Source organism: Cololabis saira, chromosome 23, assembly GCF_033807715.1.
Source record: "Cololabis saira isolate AMF1-May2022 chromosome 23, fColSai1.1, whole genome shotgun sequence".
NCBI lineage: Eukaryota > Metazoa > Chordata > Actinopteri > Beloniformes > Belonidae > Cololabis > Cololabis saira.
Window position 1 is genome coordinate 20,857,742 of NC_084609.1, and position 19,723 is coordinate 20,877,464.

Genomic DNA, 19,723 nt, shown 5'->3' on the forward strand with positions numbered 1-19,723 from the left:
GCAAGGCGGTGTCATATGAAAAATATTCCTCTCCCCAAACCACAGGGCTGGTCATTAATGAAACACAGGCCGTGCAGTGAGGTCATACAGAGTCTAGATTTCAGCAGCCACACTTAAAAACCGCTCAGAGAGAATAGAGAAACATGAACACAAATCAGATTCCAGCTCCAAGGACGGGAAAAATAAATAAATAGAGAAAGGCACTGGCCCCTCTCACATTTTTTCCCCCAGCGCTCTGCAAACAACCGTCAACTGCAGCTCAGAAACAGCTCACAATGAGAGCAGACTAAACAATCTGGTCCCGGCCAAGGAAAATGCTAAGCAACTCTGCACACAGGATGTCTCACCCTAATTGCCAACTATCAAATCTCACAATGGAGTCGATCCATTTGGCAAAATCTTCACAGCAAACTTGGCAGTGTGCTTTTGCTTTTAAAAGTGTCAACTTCTGTGATGAGAAGGCAGGACAAATAAAGATGGGGAAATGCAGTTGTCTAGAATTTCATTTTCTATCTTGGCTTTGCTGGGGTTTGTTGAGCTTATAGGAAAACTAGCAATAATGTGTGCTGAGTGAAAAAGACTTTTTATTAGATGGAGGTGTTACGGGTCTTGTAAACGAGTGATTAAAATTCTCAGTATTAAGATAAACAGACTAAATAGGTCCCCGAAGACATGCACGCTGAGGAAAGAGAGAGTAAAGGTGAGCTCCAGTCAGCAGGACGGACTGACACACTGTTTTCCCAGATGGGGGGCATGGGAGCGTAACTGGAATCCAGGGACTGGTATAAGACGCCGGGTTACTGAGGGGGACTGGGCTCTAAACAGGAAACTAAAGGGACAGTCTCCACCATCCACCATGTGGCATTGTATTTTCCAGCCAGTCAAAGCCACGCTCGCAGAGACTCCATGACTTCAAACGGCCAAAATAGCAGCACATTCATGAAACAGAACAGAACTACTGGGAATTAAAGAAGGCAGAGAAAAAGGAAAACACACACACACACACACACACACACACACACACACAAAAGGTAGCAGACCTCGACAGCAGATGGTAAAATTAACATTTCAACAGTTCCTTCCTTTCATGTAGGTCTCGGCAGAACTTTTCCTGTTTTGAAAAAGAAAAAAAAAGTAAGAGGGGCTTGGATTTTGGTAAGATATAGTGGTGTAGAAGGCATCTGGAAAAGGGAAAGAGGAATATTGGCTTATTGCTCCTGATGGTCCACCTCTATGAAAAATTAAATAGGTCTGTTTTGCAGGTTTTCCCTCTCCAGAGTGCCCTAAGCTGTGTTATGGAAACATCATCTTGGTAATTTATACACCAAAGAACACCTGGTGATGAAAGTAAATAAACTATTCTTTGCTTTCTTTCTCTATTTGAGACCCAACAGTTTGAATTTGTGGTCTTCTCCCTTTTATTAGTTTTTTTTTTTTACTTTTAATGTCCATGCATTTGGCTTTTTTTCTACCGTAGAGCTAAGTCGTTCACAAAATGCTTGTCAGATCTTATTTCGAAGTATGATTTAGACTTCAAAAAAATGCCGTAAAAAATGCTATCATGGAGAGACGAGAGGGCCGGTGCATCTCTAATAAAGACCCAAACAATGGACAGCCTCTCTCATTTCCAACCCCGTCCAACGGAGCGTCTCAGTAGTAGCCATTAATTTGGACACAGTTCTGGCTAAATTACACATGTTCCACCTCTGTGACATTTTAAATGCAATTAAAAGCTGGTTATGGAAGTGTGCATGGACTTCCCTGTGATGAAGGGAAATCACTGACGTGATTAACATGCAAACGAGCTCACGCTGGCAGACTAGATTGGGGTTTGAAAACCTCAATTACTTTTGCGTGATTATCTATTTACCAGTACACAGATTTCCATTTCTCATCTCCAGCCGGGTTCCTCATGCACGAGCCTCAATTACACATGACACACCTTTATTTATGATGCCCACAATGCTCAAACACGAGCTGTAGTTATTCTTTTTACTATGATGTATTAATTCTTTACAGCCTGCTCATGAGGCCGGACCACCAGACCAACTGAAGCGTTTGCCTTGTGAGAACTTAATATGATCTTCTCCCCGCCCCCTCCCCCCCATCACCTTGCACTCCCCCAATCCATCCATCTAAGCCCTCTTTAAACCCCGATCAGTTCCCCTCCTTTGTAGAAAACAAGAAGAACCGTAATCAAATGGTCATCATTTGTCTCCTTCAATTTAAAAGCTGTTGCACTGCCAGCATTAAATGCTTTAAAAATGATCAAACTAAAACTATTGTTGGGGAAATAAAGCTGATGGTGAAGCTCATCATATGAAGCATATGAAGATTCAGTTGGGGAAAAAGTGTAAATGAACTAATTTAATTTGTATCATTATGTTTAAGAGCATAAAATAAATTAACTTTAATCTCAAAACAGCCACAAAAGTGACAGAATTCTGTAAATTTTTCGAGAAACTGGAAATTAAACCAAAACAATAAAGACAAAGTTAATGAACTACTTTTCATTAGTTGTGTCAATACTTCAGTCATTTGTTTGAGCTAATTCGTATTTTGTTTTTTTAATACAGTAGTGCACGACTTTATTGCCGGCGCTCCTGCCAGCCTCTTGGAGCTCAGGGACAGGAAGAGAGAGGAAGACACACATATCTGTGGCACAGCCAGGCTTTTCACGTTGTGCCCAGCATACATAAAACATGCCCTGTTGCTTCAGCGGGAGCAAAAAGGAAAACAGTGCCATCAAGTGAAATTTCTGAGGATTCATGAAACACCTTAGCAGATAAAATCTATCATTTTATCAAAATGAAGGCAGCAGATTGTGCTCTCATATAAACTTTTTATTATCATCATTATTATTATTATCATTATTATTACCGTCAATAATGTAAATCACCACTGTTAACAACTTGGGTCATTTATTATGTAATATGATTCGTTTTAAATGTAAAATTACAGTACATTTTTTGCCTTTCAGTTGAAATGATATTCTGATTAGTACTATTTGACCATGTAGAGATGCAAAATTCCTGGAATTGTCAAAGCAGGAAACTTTGTACTGTTATCAAGACAAATATGTGGGAATTAATGGAAATACATGGTAATAATGGACAATATATGGGAGTTATTGAAAATACATGTGAAGTTTGCTAAATAGCATGTTTGCCTAAAAAAGAAAACATCAATATAGAGCTCTTTTTTTCAAACATGATCTTGGTTAAAAAAAAGGGATTTAATGTAAATTAATAAAAATTATACCTGGTGATTTTTCCATCACATGCACAGATGAATCTAGATTACTAGGACTTTTAAAGCTACATTATTTAAGAACAAACAGTACAGACAGTCAATTCTTTATATTATGTTATTACCAGGACTAGGCGAGGTAAGCCAAGGGAAGTTCATCTGTAGAGCACATTTCAGCAACGAGGCAATTCAAGGTCCTTTACATAATAAAAACATGAAACGTAAAGAGGAATATAAAAAAATTGAGTTACTGTCAAGTGGCAGAATATAAAAGAGTTAGACTTAAGCTGGAGTTACAGTTTAGAACTGAAATTAACATTGTTTAAATCTAAATTCAGCATTCCTGCAGTTTTCTGGACGTTTGGTCCAGATCTGTGGAGGATAAAAGGTGAATGTTGCTTCTCCATGTTTTTGATTCTGGGGACACAGAGCAGACCTGAACCAGAGGACCTGAGAGGGCTGGGTGGTTGATATGGCAACAACAAATCTCTGATGTATTTTGGTCCTAAACCATTCAGTGATTTATAAACTAACAGAAGTACATTACATTAGTACATCTAGGTGGATTAACCAACAACTAAAAATGTGTTTACACAGCAGCTAGCCAGCCAGTGCGTCAGATATGTGGGTGTGCCAGAGTAAGGCAGTTAGCTCATTAGCTCATTATTGTGATGTCGTTTCTGCCTTCGGCTGTTTTCCGTTATCAGTCAAGATGGTAAGTTACATTTTGATTCAGCAGAGCTCACTCCTCATCTGTTCATCTAGCCGGTCTATTAATTCGCTCAGCACAATTTTATTAAGTACATCTGTTTAAATAACAGTATATATTTATATCTTTCCATGACATTGCATTAGTGTATTTGGTAGTCATTTTCTAATATTAGCCGACAGAGCAATACCACATATGTCATTTGATTCCAAATTGGAGTATTGCCAAAATGTTTCAACTCAACTTCCCATAAAACGTTTTCTGGAAAGTTTACAGAAATGACCAGAAATTCGCCGCCCCTTTGCAACTCTACACCCACGAATACCTTCATCTTCAAAAGGTGAGGTGAGAAGGCATGGAAGGAATAAAGTGCTTTGCTGAATTTATGTCCAAAAAGCTGCTCAAATGACTTGGAGAACAAAGAGGAATCATGTTTACTATTTGAACTCATTTGCCAGGACTTGGGAAGAACATTGATTTAAGGTTGCAAAAATGTACAAAAAAAAAAAAAGAGAAGTGGATATAACACATTGAATGAGTAAAGCTGGTGGTGATGGCCAGAGTCATAAGGGAGAGAGAATAAAAGAGAAGAGAGAGGGAGAGCTTAGATAATAGTAGATAATGGACAATTAACTCAGGCTAGTAGTGCTTGCTGCAGTTAATAGCAGCTTCTGGTGCAGCAAGTCCCCGACCACCACTCAGCCATATTCACACTGGGAATACAGACGATATCAAGCTGTAGGCTACTGGGCCTCGGAGGTGTACACGTTGTATTAGCAATCTCCACACTGCTTTCAAACAATGCTCGATAGCAAGTCTCCCAAAGTGCCAACGTAAGCACTCTGCTGATGGGATGTCTGTGGTGCCATAACCTTGTCCATTGTTTCATGTCCTTTCACCATCAAAATAAACCCAGAAGCTGTAAATCCCTTTTAAAAAGTGACATACTGCCGCTGCTGCGTGCAGACGGAGATATTAGCATAATTAAACCTATATAAAAGCTAATTGCACAAATACGTGTGTGGATGTCACCACTGTGCATCTCAGAGACAATGCATGTGTTCATATGAGGGGCCTCAGAAGTGATTTAACTGCCCACCCAGCCCCCAGTCCCTTCAAGCTCCATCTAAATCTATTGATCTGTGAAACACAGGGGCCCAGGGGAGGCAATTCACTTAATATCATACATCTAATGATGAGATGAATAACGATTATACCATTTGGTAATTAAACGTCTTACAAACCATTTAACTGACTGCGCGTCAGAAGGGGTCGCTGGAGGTCGCAGCGATTGTTTTTCATTTCTTGCACAATGCAGAAGCAGATAAAATAAAAGGCGTAGGAGTTATGGGTTTGGGAATGGTGGTGATGGTAGAAAACAGTGGCACGCTCAGAGGTGAAAACACCCTGATGATTGTCAGCAGCTATGGCGTTAATTTACAATGCCGTTGAAGCTGCAGGAAATCATTACGGCTGATGCAGAGGATAGGGAAGATGAAAGCAAATAAAAACTGATTGGCTTTCCACTAATGTTTGTTTTTATTAATTTCCAAAATCTCATTAGCTTGTCTGTGCTTTTTAAACAATGAAATGAATGGGAGATAAATAAGGACCTTTTTTGGAGGGATGAAGTGTAAATACGTACAGTAACAAGGGCCAAAAAGAGCATTTACAGTATGAACAAAGGCCTGGCCTTTCTGCAAGACAAAACAGGTGTGCTTAACACACGATTTAAAATTCCTTCTTGCAGACCTTAATTACTCAGCGCTGCCATGTCAGTGCTTACTGCAAAGACAAACAAACCCTGCACTTGCCATGCATATACTTGACATGTATAACAATGCACGTATACATAGATGAGTTCAATACTGTTTCTGAAATGTTTCTGATCTTGTAAATCACATTGGAAAAGGTCCAGACACTTTGAAGAAAGAGCTTGTGCTTTCTCCTCAGAGAGCTAACAATACCTGTCTGCAGTTGGCTCCAGCTCATTCGCTCGGCATTTCCACTCAGAAGGATGTGTGTCGGGCTCCGGGCTCCTTATTGAATGATAGCTGGTAAACATTGTCATTCCAAAAAGAGACGGGATTAAAGCCTGCTTTGCCCATTGAAGGGAACAGTACGCACAGAGAGAACAGGAACAATAGCCACATGGAGGACAGTATCACAAGGGTCCAATGTGTGCTGTGATGAATATGTGGGAGATTATAACCCATTCCATCATTCCCACAATGCAAAACTCTTTTTCTCTTCACCCGCTGACTATTCACTAAATAAATGAGAAAACTATCACCCGCGCCGAAATGTATGACAAAAGGCAGAAGCGAGGGAGTCTGAGATTTGAATGACCTCCTTGCCTTTGACAATGCAACCGCTGTCCGAACACATTCGGAGGCAACGGACTGAGGAGGACCTGCTAGAGTATTTATCGTTGGACACAATGCAAATGTATTAGCATGTCACCTATACCACTTTACAGAATGAAGCTACAGTGAATACAAGGGGGTTTTACATAATACCAGCTGGAAATAGGACAGCAGGGTTTGCGTGATCTTTGACTTTACATGAGCACATTAAGCTGAGGGATCATTTAGTGGACGTTGGTTTTAAACTTTGTAGTCACAAAGGGTCAGCACTCCCATTCAACCAGCATGCTAACTTGCTGAGCTAAGTCTTTTGAACAAAAAACAAAGTTCGGAAAAAGACTGAGAACTGTCAGTAAGCTACCTTGTGGTTAGGTACGGCTTTTATGAAAACTTGGTATGATCATGTGTACTCATATCTTACTATGTGCTGCCTTCAAGTGTTCACTTGACCCCCAGATCTTCAAATTGTGACTTTTCAAGAAAGCTCCTCAAAAAACATTAAACATGGGAAATTCTTGAGCCACAGAAACTATCACCCCGACCCAGCTCTCCTCAAACCCCAATGACATCTCTTCAGCCATCCGCTAGATGAATGTGTGTCTATTCATGACTGTGTAAGTGTGAGTAAAAAAGCCTCTGCAAAGGCTGCGTGCACGCGCATGGTTGCAAGATTCCTTCAGGCTATTCCTGGGATTTCTCCCACGGCCGCCTAGTTTATTTACTTTATCTGCGATATAAATGCTTCAGTGAACATCAGCAACTTTGAGACAAGTTTGAATCGGTCACCGAGAAGCAACCTTGTGTTGCGAAGAGACGAACACTGCCACCAAAGAGATGACATGGCTTTAAACTGGAAAACTAGCAATGAGGTTTTATAAACATTGCAAAATAAAAATGGACAGCTGAAAAGAGGGGGGAGATGGGGGGCAAAAGCATAGTGGTAGGGGAGAAAGAGGGAAGAAAGCCAGAAAAAATAAACTGTACTAGACAGCGGGGAGATGAACTGAGGGGAAAAGAGTGTTGGGTTTGAAAAATAAAAGAGAAAAGCTAAATAAAAAGTGATATTGTTTTGAGAGCTAGGGAGAAAGGAGCGAGACAGACAAAGGTAATGATAGAAAGAGACAAAAACAAAGTGGAAGAGAAAGCATGGGAGAGAACACGAGCGAAAGAAAAAGCAAGGAGACAAGATGTTCTCCCTGGGTAGCGTGGAGCAAGTCTTGTCCAATAAACACAGGTGAGCAACTCGACAGGCCAGGACCACCAAGCTGACTGACAGCTGAGAGCTCTCACTGACCGCCAGCTTTATGTTACATGACACAAGAAGTGCAGCTCAACTGACAACGAGAAACTGCCTGAATACCACCCGTACACATGTGTGCACGGCTGTTTAAAGCAGCCTCCACGCACCACGGCCACAACGTTGCAAACACACAACTATCCGCTCTCGCCCGCCCAGACAGACGTAGAGCGATGCCACTTTCCTTCACAGGTGAGCAGAAGAGGGAAACACTCGGCTGCTGCAGTTAGTTAGTGAGAGAAAGTGAGGAGTTGTCGGGTGGGGGGTGGCATGTATTCTGTGTGCCGACTGAATCTTTTCCACATGACGGGCCTCGGGCTGTTTTTGTCAACTGCACTCTTGAGCAGCAAGGAGTCAGGTAGTGTGACCACATGATTGCCCAAGAGGGGGAGAGATGGGGAGAGATGGGGAGAGGGAGGGAGGGAGAGAGAAGTGAAGGGCAGAGAGGAGGAGGTGGGAGCGGGATCGGGGGGCCGGGGACAGGGCCGATGCAACACGCATGATGAGGTGTAATCACAAACCCCATTCAGAGTGCAGTGGAGTTTGTCAACATACACACATTCACATTCCACTGTCTGTCAGCTCTATGACCCAAATCGAGCATGCTGGGTGAGAGTGTGTTTTTCCACACACATGAATACTTTCTGCCCATTTCGCCTCCAACCAGGTAGCTGCACTGTCGAGGCTTGTGGTTTGTGGCGAAGACGTTGAATTCCACGCTCTTGTAGGATTTCGCTGCCACCGGTATCCCTTTTCAAGCTGCGATCAAATGATCATTATGAACAAAGGACTTGGCTTGTTGCCTCTGTAGTGAAAGCTTTTCTCAGTGGCTGTGACCGCATAGTTTGGTTTGAAACTTTTACTTTAAGCGAAGAGCAAAGGTGTTGAAAAAAAAAACTAATCTTAGAAAGGATGGGGGACTTTTCTCATCGAGGAATATTAATTTTAATTCAAAGAAAATTACATTTTGTAGTTTAAAAAATGGGAAACACTTCTGAATCCAAGACATTTACAACCCATCTGTTAAACTATTTGCAAGCTGCACTTAAATGATAGTTCAAAAAGCAAAGATGCCCCCCCTTTGCCAAAAAATAATTATGTGTCAAGTCTGAGATATTATCAGCATAATGTTGACATTTAAGAAATATCACAAAAACTAAGAATTTGACATCAAGTTCCTGGCAACTCAAGGTGTGTCCATAGACTAACAAAGTACGGAGACCCTCAGATAAACAGAACTCCTCACAAGGTTAAATTACTGTTTATTTAGTTTAAGTCATCATGACGATATCCCTATAAAACACTGTACTGTGAAGGGCTAACATAAACTCCGGGCTATGTGTGCAGCCTGAAAAATGAGACCCTGTGACAGTTTGGTGATAACATGCAAGTTCAATCTGTCAAGACAATCAGCGTTTGGACCTTGGGGGAAGAATGCGCGACTGTGTGCGACTGATTCTCTGGACGCGATCACCTGCGAGTGAAGCCACTCGTAATTCTTCCCACCTGAAAAAAGGAGTTCAACCTGATGTCAGGCCTCTCTGATGTCATGCCTGCCTCAGGTTGGGTTTCACAATAATCTCAGGCTCTTGGAGAGATGCCATCAAGCCAAGCATCTGCACCCTGCATTTTCCCAATTAAATTGCAGGGAAAAGAAAAAAAAACACGTGAAAACTTAGATCTCTGCTCGGTTTTTTTTAGGGAGGGGGGAGTTTCCGAGCATGAAGAGTGTTTGCAATCACTCATTTCCAGAGTCTCAGTCATCTCTAAGTGAGATCCACACAAACAGGACTATTGGAGGAGGTCCAAAGCATGCTGAGGCCAGCTTTGCTCAGGCGGAAATTAACCTTTTTTTTTTTCCTCTATTAAAAATTCTTATACTCCATATTCCTTCTCAAAATAGAAATAAGATTTGTCACTTTAAAAACAACTGGATGAAGAGATAAGAAAGAAACAGAAGGGGAATGAAGGCAGCTAGGAGGATCAATAGGCTCTTTATCTTCTCTTAAGTAATGATGGCAATACTCATTTTAAGCCTCCTCGCCTCCTCTTTCTACCTTCATTCTCATGGCAACTGTGCACTCTGGACAAACAATCTCAGCGGTCTCAGTCTTGCAATTTCTTTTCTTCACTCCCGACCACCTACCCTACACCTCCACAGCTTTGCTTGTTTTTCTTCTCGGACCTTCTATCACCTCGTTTTCAGATATGTGAAAGTCAAATACCTTGCAGTTGCCAGGGAAAAGGGAATAGCTGTAATGTTGTTGTTGAGCTGGAGATCCGGACTGAAATGGGTTTTGTCATAGTATATGCAGTATACTCATCAGAAAATGGAAAAAAAAAAGTTTGAAACAATAGTCCTCAGTGGAAAAAACAATTTAAAAACAGTACACCTTGTAATCTGACAGATCAACAAAGGGGAATGCCATCACTGATCCAACCACTCCTCTACCTCGGTCAACCAAACTAAACTTCATAAAGCTGTGAAATTAAAACTAGGGAACTTCCAAAACTTCCAACAACTCTCAACTTCCTAAGAGTGGCGATAAAACAGTTGGACCGTAGAGAGGGACGGGTGCATGAAGAACGGCGGCAGATTCTTGGGACGGAGAGCAAAAGCGAAGAAGAGAGGGAAAGTAAACCTTTGATGAGTAAGACTTTTTTTGTTAAGCGACGGGGCTTAACTTTAAAATATTCTGGGTGGCACTGAATGGGGGATTGACCAAGGGTGCTGATCTCAGCCACACACTGGGGCACTGGGGTTAATGGTGGATAAAGATTAGGGAGGGGGAAAAAAAAGCGGGGGTTGCTTTTCCTGATCTCCATCCACCCCCACACCCCACCCTGCAGTTTTCACCTTCTCCACCAATCCCAAATCAGCTAGACAATGGCGGCTACCAATGGGGCTTGATCCGAGTCCCTTTGATTTCTGCTTCTAGCCTCTCGACTGCTCCGAGTGCCCAGGGTAAAGACCCATGGAGGTTTCCCCTGTTTGCCCACTCGCAGGGACGGCAGTTAGCAGGCTCTGGGAAACCATGTGGGGATTGAAAATGGAAATGACAAGAGGTCTCTGATCTATGACAAGAAATCAATTTCAAACTGGAAATATGGGCAGAGGGCTGCTCAGTCCAAACTGCTGCTTCTTTAAAATAGCCAAAGATATGCTTAATTGCTGTAGATTTATTTTTATATATGTCTACATTGCAAATACGTCTGGCAGTGTTGGGCAATTACACTTTCTTGCAATGATTAGAAGGACTTCTTTGGGCAAGCAGATATGCAGTAAGAGTCCATCTTTGAAGATTGAACCGAGTAGGAGCCAAATTAAGGAAATGAATTCTCCTTCACTCGGGAAAGTCATGACTGTTGGGGAAGTTGACTTGGTTCTTACAGTCAATTTGTTTTAAGTCAAAGGCGCTACTTTGTGATGGTGTATTATGAAATAAAATGCTCATCTATGTAAAGCAGAACAGGTGGAGCTTGATTCTTCTCTGGTATGTTTCTATTCGGATTCATCTCGGCATTTCTCTCTCTAGGGCTTGTACACATGTGCTGGTATTTATGAGTATTTGTAAGAGGATATTTCTACAAAGTGACCATCACTAGTCTTGTTACAGATGTAAGACTCCTGTTATCTGAAGATATACCACTCTTCTACAGTATGTGGACCAACTTGATGAAAAACAGCATTTTGAATGATCATCTTGGGCGTAAAGCATGCAGGATTTCTGCAGGATCTTTAAAAATATCTCAAGGATTAACACATAATACTTGAAATAACCCACAACTCTCAACTTCTCAAGTGTTTGGCTGACTGGTAAGCAAAGAAAAACATTGTGTGTGACAATCAAAAATCTCTTGGCATCTAAATTTGCGTCTAAATCCAAGTTTTAAATTATATCCCTTACTTAAATTGTGATGGACTAATTTGTGCTACAAAATTCAGCATCTAATACTGTGATCTAATAAAAGCCTGTTATATTATGAAAGTCACCATGGATTTTTTTGGTGTTTTTACTGGTTCTGCTTTTCTCAGACTCACACCTTCCAGACCGTATAATCATCATCCATACGAGATTATGTACCGATATTTTACTCGACTCGCACTTGGCTCTGCTGTTTTTCACTTCAGCACCCAGGACTCGTTTTCACTGCAGCCAAACCCCTTCAACATTTATGACTGATGTGGCTCATTACAGTGAGTGCATTAATCTGGGAGACAACACAACACCCGGCATGCAAAAATACAATGGGAACTTGTTTCACTTACCACTTTGTACTTCACACTGCTTGCTGTCTGCTTTTTTCTACGGGTGCAGAGTGTGCATATTTCATCCTAAAAACAAAATGAGAAAAAAAACAGCAAAGTACATGTCTGACCTAAAATATGAGCAGTACACTGAAAAAAATAATACTAACAATAAAAAAAAAAGATCTGCCTTTGCCTTCTGCTGTATTTTATGTCGGTATGCAAGGATTAGTCTGATAAAACCCCTGTTAACTTCTCCCGTTCAGTGCTGCAACAAATCTTAATCGAGGCAACAACAAAAGAAACACAAAGCCTGGAATCAGTCCTGAAATCTTGACCGCATTTGCCAGCCATAGTGCATATCATAACGTCTAAGTGAGAGTAGATTGAAACTCCTTGGGGTGTGAAAACCAAACAGGCACAACTGAGAGGTTGCCCAGTGGAGGGGGAATTCTATCACGGTGGACAAGATGAAGATTTGTTACATTTGAGGAGGAATGGGAACCCCATGACCCCCGCGAGCCGCTACAATCACCCAAACACGTAGGGCTAACAATACTGTAACAGAGCCGAGCAAAGACAGAGCTGGCGAGCTGATGAACTACTTTTTATGTCACTTTACTTTCACAAAAAAAAAGAAAGGCTGTAAAAGAATTTCGCTTTGAAAGATGAATGATGTCGGGGATGCACTGAGAGTTACAGTTAATCTTAATTCAGACTGTTGAAAACACATAGATCATGCTACTCTAATCTCTCCAGGTTAAGGGTTCTTTGACAGATGGACATGAAGGGACTATGTTCAAATACTTACCCTGAGGGAGAAAACTTGCTGTTGTTGAAGTCTGTCACAGGGAAGGGTGGGTAGGAGTCCAGCGGTGTCAACTCACTGAGACAAGAGAAAAAAAATGAGATTATCATTAGTCCAAATCCATTTTATGACTCAATGACTCCCCTCTAACCCCCCATTTTTCTTTTGCAGACAAGTGTAGACTAGATGGTACGTTGCATAACTATTTTCTGCACTGGATGCAGATGAAAGCAACAAACTCTGAAACAGAAAAAGTGCACCAGGATTTGTGCTGTTAAGGCTGTGATCGTGTGTGTGTGTGTGTGTGTGTGTGTGTGTGTGTGTGTGTGTGTGTGTGTGTGTGTGTGTGTGTGTGTGTGTGTGTGTGTGTGTACTAGTACATGCACCAACAGGCAATGCACAATACAGTACAAGCACAACACCGCCCTCGCCCCACCCCCCCTACACACACACAGCTTAGTCTAAAAGTTAAAAAGGTGCAGTGCCTGGAAGGCTCAAGCTCTCAACGTGAAGTAAATCACACTGTTAACTTGACACGATTGATTTCTCATGTACCGCCATTCAGCTGTCTGCATGGAAGCACACATGCTAGAGACCATTAGTATTGATGATTTTCTGTGTTAATCACACTAGTACAGCAACACCACAGCTGCAGCTACTGATTACGCTGGACATTTTTACTGCACGTGTATTGAGATTGGAAGGAGAAAAAAAACTCCAAGAGAATGACGGAGGCCAGCGTTTGCTGCTGGGGGCATAAAATGGCCTGGATGTTCCTGCCTGAGATGTGTGTGTGTGTGTGTGTGTGTGTGTGTGTGTTTTTCTCCCTTTTATTCTCCCAGAATTCCAATGACCCCTACAGGCAACCAGCGGCTGCTGAATCCTGAGGAATGTGCTCTCTGAACTGTACAAAAAGCCCTCAGTTCAAAGAGCACAGCTGAAAACAAAACATGCCAACTGCTATAATTTTTCACTGTTAGTTTGTAGAAAAACGTTGTGCAGATTGCAGCGCGGTGTTTACTCAGAACTGGTTAGGGGGGCTCGTGGGTGGATTACCAACCAGTTGTCTGCATAGAGAAAAAAAACCTTCAGAATAAAATTGCTAATTTGATTGGATTTTTTATTTAAGTACTCCACGAGCTGTAAGCTCTTTAAGTTAAATTATTTACTTTTATTTATGCTTCAGCACTTCTACAAAGTGAAGCTGTCATATTTTATTCACTAAAACTGCATTAACCATGCCATTAGTTTGTATGACCTCCAATTTTGGAGGATTTACAAATACCTCACACGCCTTTATGCCAAAATGTAAATCCATTGGTAAATTCTATCAACTTATAAATATTGCAAATGCATTCAAGTATTTATGAACTCCTCATAATACTATAGGCTGATATTTACATAAAGCACTGGCGCACTAAGTCAAGATAAACTGTTTAAGGCGCAGACCATAGATACCTCCACACTGCAGAAAAAGGAGGGCCCTGCCATGAAAGAGGACATTATGCTAACAAGTCAGATTACTGTACACAATAACTTTATCTTAAAAGTAAATACCATCCTTGGTGTTGGGGGGTGGAGGGGGTTATGGAAAGTCACAAGCAATATTTCTGTGGCGACCAAATGCTCCTTATCAGCGTTAGTAGAGCAATTCAGGCCTGCCCGAAGAAAGATGAGTCTTCAAACTCATTCTATTCATGGGCAGACGTGTAATTACCCTCAGCTCACAGTCTAGACGTAACCGCTTTCACAGTATTTAAGACCCCCTATGCAACGTGCGGACGCTGGCTCCTACCACCAAGCCCTGCACGTTAAATCTGTGGGCAGATAAATTAGCAAAGAATGCAATAAAATAGACACAATGAGAGGAACTTTATCCTCCCCGCTGCTAAATGAGATTTCTTTGAAATGCAGATCAGCGGCTCTAGATTAGTGAATTTTAGCTGCTGTCAACATCATAACAAAATACAAATGCGATTGTTCGCCGCTGCCTTATCTTCTTGCTTCCATCTGCTGGCTGGTTATTTACTCCCCCTGATTTTCTATGCAGATCTAAATAAGTCGCATCAAAAGGAGGGCTTACTGCACAATGCCTTCTTAAGCTTCTACATCAAGGTATTTGAAAAACCGGTAGTCACATGAAAAGGCTGCCCATCAAAGGCGCATCTCTAATGAACTCTCCCATATCAGAGGGGGCTTGTGGGGCCCGGCTTTAATGCCTTCTGTGTGGTGAAGAGTGGAGCAGACCTGCAAGCCAGACCCACCAAGAAATGGCAGGGATGGGAGGAGGAGGAGGAGGAGGAGGAAGACAAGGAAGGGGAGGAGGAAGAGGAGGAGGAAGGCCTCAACTATCAGGTGAGGTTCACCAAGAACTCGAGGTCTTTCCATCAAGCTTTATGGCAAGACTTCATAAAACTCTTCAGCAGTAAAATATCTTACAAAGGCTGCAGGTTAGTTTTATGGAAAAACCAGAAAAACAACAAAACTGGATGGAGCAAAAATCCTCTGAAATCGATTCAAGTGGTGTCAAGCATCTGTAAAGACGGGCAGGTCCGGAGGAAGAGAAATAGAAATGTACTCTACTATCTCTCTTCTCATTCTTCCCGAGACTCCAAACAGCTTTTGTAGTCTCCAACAGAGCTTCTGCGAGTCCCTGCTGCAATAACCTTTAATTTCATGGTGTATTTGTCGCATTCAGCACACGGGACGGATTACAACCGACAATCTCCCGACTTATACGGGAAAAATAAACTGCATGGAGAGATCTTGATCTGCAACCCTGCCACCACCACCACCATCACAACTGCCACCCTGCTTTGTAGCCCCCCCCCCCAGCCCCCGAGTCAGGATGGAGGGGAGACCCCCACCAAAGAGCGTGCGGTTTTACCAGCGAACAATTAGCCTCGGAGCGAGAGAGCGGGCCCGGCGCTGGCACATGTGGTTAAGAGGCGAGCGCTGCGGGAGAGCGCCAGATGATGAAGGGATGAGGGAGACGAGGAAAGGACAGTGAGTGGGTCGGGGGTGGGGGGTGTGTGGCGTGTGCCAGGCGCACGCGTGTGCCAGGTTGTTTTCTTTTGGCTTGTGAGCATGTCTCTCATCCCCCTTCACAGATCCTCTTTTACAGAAAAGATAAAGACATAATGAGAGAGGGAGTTACCCCCTTCCTCAGCTGCAAAACATCTTTCACTCCAAATTGTGGGATCCCATCCAAATTGAGCTGTGATGTGAAGACACCTGATGGTCGCTACAGAAACCCAACTTCTTGCCCCCCCCTAACCCTGCCTGCAGCATCTTCCTGCTGCGCAGCATGCCAACTGGGCCCGGTGCCAGTCGCATTTGCAACCACGAGGGACCCCCGTCTTGTTGCCCTGCCTAATGAAATGACAAAACAACAGATTTGCATATGCAGAAACAGGTGTTGTAACAGGTTTGACTCCTCTTGACCCAAGCCCCGTTAAAAGAGAGAGAGCAGAAGAAAAAAAAAAAAAAAAACGAATGCTGGAAAAAAAATAAATAAATAAAAAAAGTTTATGACCAACAGCTGCCTGGAGGTATTTCGGCTCTGTTGGGCATTGAAGTGTGCACCATCTGCCCTCCTGTTTGCGAGATGTGACAATCTAAATTAAAAACCACTCATCAAATACCATAAAAATAAACCATTGTTTTGTTGGGTCCATATGTTGTGGCTATTTAAATTCATTCTCAGAGATGCACTGGTAGCTGGGCTTCAAGATCCAGGAAGCCACACAGTAGGCTACAATTACCCTCCCACTGATCTACTGCCTTCAACCCGAAGCCCTGCGTCATCGTGCACATTAACCAAGTCCATCCAATCCACATTACAAAGGAGAAAAAGCAAGAAGAGCGAGTGTGGTGAAGGCATAGCCTTTGTTTAGAGTGGGATTAGGGATTTCCATGTGAGAGCATGAGCCGAGTGTTAAGACGATGAAACAAGATATAAATCAAAACGCCATACTTGTTTTAAACTTGATAACTTACACTACGTTAAGTGTACATTTAAATGCACATGCCAGCAAATGAAAAAAAAAAAAGAACTCAGAGAAAGTGTGGGTGTGACAAAATCAAAGTTAAAGAGATGCATTTCTGAAAATGTCAAATGTCTCCCCTTCACATTTTGACCATATTATGTCCTGACACAAATGGGCCATGACTTGGAGCATTCATGCAGTCCTTTACTAGAAGATACAGGAGGCGTACAACAACTCTAGCCTGACCGCCGTCCTCAGGACCGCCGCCACCGCCGCAGCCCCACGCAACCGTTCGCATCAATCCTCCTGTTTTTATTTAGACGAGTGAGACGGAAGGAACAAACCTGAGACAGTCGTGACCCTGCGTGAGTGTTGTAACTTGGTCTAAAGCAATGCCAGCAGAAGGCAGCACCATATGCCCTCAGCCCCAAGCTGGATGCTCTTTCTGCAGCCTAATGTGCCTGTCAAAAACCGTTATTGTCACGACCCCCCTTCTGTGTTTTTTTCCACCCACAACATGTTTGAAATAAACATCTTTTTTTTTCCCTCCATCTCTCTGTTTCTTTGGGTAAAGAGGAAAGGTCCCTGTAGACGTAAGGCATCTTTTTCTGTTGGAAAAAGGACACGACTCATCAGTAAAAAACATTCAGTGGCTGAACCTGAGCTGCTAAAGCGATGAAACCAATATTTCAATACTTCTGATGGTTTCAACCCTGAGTTTTGTTGTGAATAACAAAATAATAAATTGTTTTCCCATCCCTACACATGCTCTGCTAAATGTGTAGCACATTACACCACCATCAAGGTGCAAAGGATGAATTAACAGAAGGCTTTTTAAACAAAAAGCCACCCAGTTAGCTCCAACTCTTAGCCTCGGTGATACCTCACATGATGTGTACGAGTGACAGGCTGACGGCTGAATACAGTCTGAGCAACACTGACCTTGCCTTTTACCATGACTGACCCTCTGCCTTTTCTTTCCAGGGCAAAACCCCAAAACCAACACATTTTTCTATTTTTTTTTTTTTCCCTTTTTCAAATCTACTCACAGACGCTACCCATTTCACCACGGATTCACTAAAAGCTCCACTGCCTTCACAATACACACACCAGCGGGTAAACATGCAATTGGTAACTCAAAAAGAATAGGAAAAAAAAAAATTACAAATCTTGCAAGGCTGTGATTCAAATGAACACATAGTTTATTAAATAAACAGAGTGACGTGCCATGCTTGAGGTAGCTTCGACTGTTAGGTGAAAGGAAGAGAATTAAACATGAGCTCACAGTCAAGATTGTGGTGCCAAGAAGAGAGAACTCTATAAAAAGCTTGAATTATTTTGCATGCACTTAAGAAACATTGTTTACATTGTTTTTAAGTCTGTTTTATAGCGCTGCATGAATGCAATATCCATTTCAGAGCTATAACAAGCTGTGTGCTTATACACACCAGCCAAAAGCTACACTTCACTGCTTGAGGGAGTTTGGTCATTTGTTTGTGGCTTTTTGAATCCTTGCAGGAGGAGAGGGAGGATATTTTGACTCTTGATTGTTTTGGTTTCAGTAAATATATAACCACAGCCTTTTTAACTTGGCCAAGCAAACATGACATTCGGAGAAATGAACTCAAACAAATTCTACATAAGATTATGAACCGAGATAAAACAAGCGGCTGACGTGAACGAGCAAGTCGCTGCCTTTGCTCAGATCCTGCAATCTCCTTCATAATCCACATCCCCTGACCCCGCCCTGCACAGCTTTCTCCAGCCAGGGAGCCACGGCGTTTCTCATCGACAACAGTGTCTAGTTGGGCTTAAGAAGTGACCCAGAGCGTAACTAAAAAAGTCTGAGCTGTCTCAGGACTCTTAGTAACTGGGGCACACAAAACATCATTACCGTGATGTGGATAATTACAGTGCAAAAGGGTGGCCTCTTAAGCATGTAATGCAGTCTTTTATCTTAAGAAGCCAATCTCTCCGAGCCTGACAGCTTGCAGCATATGATCCTGGTAAACAAATACTTTTGCACAGCACAAAAGTGCCATTAAAGGCCAAAACTGTCAACACAAATTCCACTCTTACTGTGGGAGGGAACCAAAGTGCGAGGAAGGGGGAGAAGGAGATGAGGGGGAAAGAAAGAAGAAAAAAAAAGGGACTTGATCACTTCAGTTCGCTTTAACTTGCATGGAGGTTGTCATGGAAACATTTCTATGAAGTTAACAGAGATGAAACCTGAACACATGCCATTTAATTGCCTTTAAGTTCAGTAACAGGGTGAAGTTAAACGGCGATGACAAGGCACTGGGTACTTTATGAGGATCGGCTCTAGGACGCCGCTGCACCGATCTCCTGATCGTCTTAACCACTTTTCCCCTCAAAAAGTAGCAACACCTCAAGGGCCTGCGCGTAATTACAGGAGTCTTTGGGGGATGGGAGAGAGTGCAATTCAAACAACCCTAATCCAAAAGTGAGCAAGTGTTTCATTCCTGGAGAAACAATAAGAACTGATGCCATCCATGCAAGAGACACACTGTGTTTAGTCTAATTTTGATACGAAATATTTTTACCGCTGTCAATTTGTGCATTCACTGGAAATGCATGCAAATTCTTTGTAGAGCTGCAAATACAAACCACTCTCTGCTTGATCTCAGCTGCATGCAACAATTTCCAGATCGAAGATAAAATCCTGCAAACACCCATATTCACTGAACTGAAACCTGTATCTTAATTTTGATAAATGATTGAAACATATGACAGGGTATACACATTAATCCTGCAGAGGACATTCATTTCCCTATTACCATAATGTAGAGCACGACCACCCGATGATGAATGCAGCAATCAAAAAATGGATGCAGGGAGGGGAGAGTCGGGGTAATAAGTGCACTGCTCCCAACAAGGGTCACTCTTGGAGGGAGACAAATGGCAGGTCTCTCTCCATCTCTCTCATTGCCTTAGGGAGAAAAAGGCATCCTGTTTTACAAAATCTACTGACCTCACCTACAGCACACACACATGCAACACCGCAACGACAGGTAAACAGGAGAGTATGAACTGTC

The 19,723-nt window shown here is 42.4% G+C and overlaps 1 protein-coding gene across 4 annotated transcripts in view; it reads right to left on the reverse strand.

Moving 5' to 3' along the window:
• foxp2 (forkhead box P2) overlaps positions 1-19,723 on the reverse strand; it is a 102,687-nt gene that overhangs the window by 80,750 nt on the left and 2,214 nt on the right. For all 4 annotated transcript variants that reach the window (XM_061715260.1, XM_061715259.1, XM_061715254.1 and 1 more), the window contains exons 2-3: positions 12,682-12,756; positions 11,892-11,957 (exon numbers count right to left, since the gene is read on the reverse strand). The gene's annotated coding sequence lies outside the window, so the exon portion shown is untranslated. The remainder of the gene's footprint in view (positions 1-11,891; positions 11,958-12,681; positions 12,757-19,723) is intronic.